Consider the following 2,500-nt stretch of genomic DNA (forward strand, 5'->3'; position numbering starts at 1 on the left):
ACTTGAAGGTCAAAAGTCAAGCAGGTCACTTGAAGGTCAAGGTCACGTGAAGGTCAAGGTCACGTGAAGGTCAAGGTCACCTGAAGGTCAAGGTCACGTGAAGGTCAAGTACATTTGAAGATCAAGGTCACTTGAAGCCAAGGTCATGTGAAGGTCAAGGTCACGTGAAGGTCAAGGTCACTTGAAGGTCACGTGAAGGTCAAGGTCATGTGAAGGTCGAAGTCACATCAATTCATGATTCTAGGACATATGGCGCTCTAGGTCACCTTGGCGGAGGTATGTCCTCTACGAGGACCATGTCCGCGTTCAGGACTTGCTCACTTGTTATTATTATTATTATTATTATGATTATTATTATCGTTATTATTATCATTATTACCTCCGCCAAGCGGCGGAGGTTATGTTTTCGGTTCGGTTTGTTTGTTTGTTTGTTTGTTTGTTTGTTTCTCTGTTTGTCTGTCTGTCTGTGGACAACGTAGAGGCCACATTTCTACACGGAATCACTTCAAACTTGGCCAAGTAGTTCCCCAATGTGTATGGAAGAACTGATTAAATTTTGGTCAAGGTCACCCCAAGGTCAAGGTCACAGGGGTCACTGGTGTCACTATGACATAAGTGGCCATATCAAGAGACAGAAATAAAGCACTGACTTTTGCATAAGCCAACAGGGAAGTCCTAGTCCAGGCGCAACCCATGGGTGATGTTCAAATTTATAAAGGTCAAAGGTCAAGGTCATATTGGTGCATTATATCAATGTCATATTAAGTATCAGTGGCAAATGAACAAAGATCACTTGAAGGTCAAACGTTACTTGAAAGTCGAAGTCACATCAATTCATGATTCTAGGACATATGGCGCTCTAGGTCACCTTGGCGGAGGTATGTCCTCTACGAGGACCATGTCCGCGTTCAGGACTTGCTCACTTGTTATTCTTGTTATTATTATTATTATTATTATTATTACCTCCGCCAGGAGGTTATGTTTTCGGTTCGGTTTGTTTGTTTGTTTGTTTGTTTGTTTGTTTGTTTGTTTCTCTGTTTGTCTGTCTGTCTGTGGACAACGTAGAGGCCACATTTCTACACGGAATCACTTCAAACTTGGCCAAGTAGTTCCCCAATGTGTATGGAAGAACTGATTAAATTTTGGTCAAGGTCACCCCAAGGTCAAGGTCACAGGGGTCACTGGTGTCACTATGACATAAGTGGCCATATCAAGAGACAGAAATAAAGCACTGGACTTTTGCATAAGCCAACAGGGAAGTCCTAGTCCAGGCGCAACCCATGGGTGATGTTCAAATTTATAAAGGTCAAAGGTCAAGGTCATATTGGTGCATTATATCAATGTCATATTAAGTATCAGTGGCAAATGAACAAAGATCACTTGAAGGTCAAAAGTCAAGCAGGTCACTTGAAGGTCAAGGTCACGTGAAGGTCAAGGTCACGTGAAGGTCAAGGTCACCTGAAGGTCAAGGTCACGTGCGGAGGTATGTCCTCTACGAGGACCATGTCCGCGTTCAGGACTTGCTCACTTGTTATTATTGTAGTTGTTGTTGTTGTTATTATTATTATTATTATTATTATTAATATTATTGTTGTTGTTGTTATTATTGTTATTATTGTTGTTGTTATTATTATTATTATTATTATTATTATTGTTATTATTATTATTATTATTATTATTATTATTATTATTATTGTAATTTCGAATATCATTCAGCAATGACATTATTAACGGTTTTAAGGTATTATTGTAGCATTAAGCGTTAGAGAGATCTTGGAAAGTAAATCAGGTGATAAATATGTTAAAATGATGTTCTTGTCTTAAGGAAAATCAATAGAAAAATTAAAAAATTGCGCAAAATAGAACAGCATTGAAACGTGTTAATAATAATAATCCATTTTCTTCTAGCCACAATCTCTCCACAATCTCAGTTGTCCGTAAGATTAATCGACATCATATTATAAGATAAAAAGATGAATGACATATATATATGTATATATATATATATATATATATATATATATATATATATTCAATATATATAATATATATATATACATATATATATATGCTTATATCTTTATATATATATATATATATATATATATATATATATATATATATATATATACAATATACAGAGTATTTATTCATATATATATATATATATATATATATATATATATACTTACTGTATATCTTTATATATATATATACAATATATAGAGTATTTATTCATATATATATATATATATATATATATATATATATATATATATATATACTTATATCTATATCTATATATATATATATATATATATATATATATATTTGTGTGTGTATATATGTTTGTATGTATATTATACGTATATATATATATATATATATATATATATTATATATATATATGTAGTGTGTGTGTGTGTGTATGTATTATGCGTACATGTATATATATACAGTATATATATATAATATATATATATATATATATTTATATATA

The sequence above is a fragment of the Palaemon carinicauda genome, chromosome 28 (genome assembly GCF_036898095.1).
Source record: "Palaemon carinicauda isolate YSFRI2023 chromosome 28, ASM3689809v2, whole genome shotgun sequence".
Taxonomy (NCBI): Eukaryota; Metazoa; Arthropoda; class Malacostraca; order Decapoda; family Palaemonidae; genus Palaemon; species Palaemon carinicauda.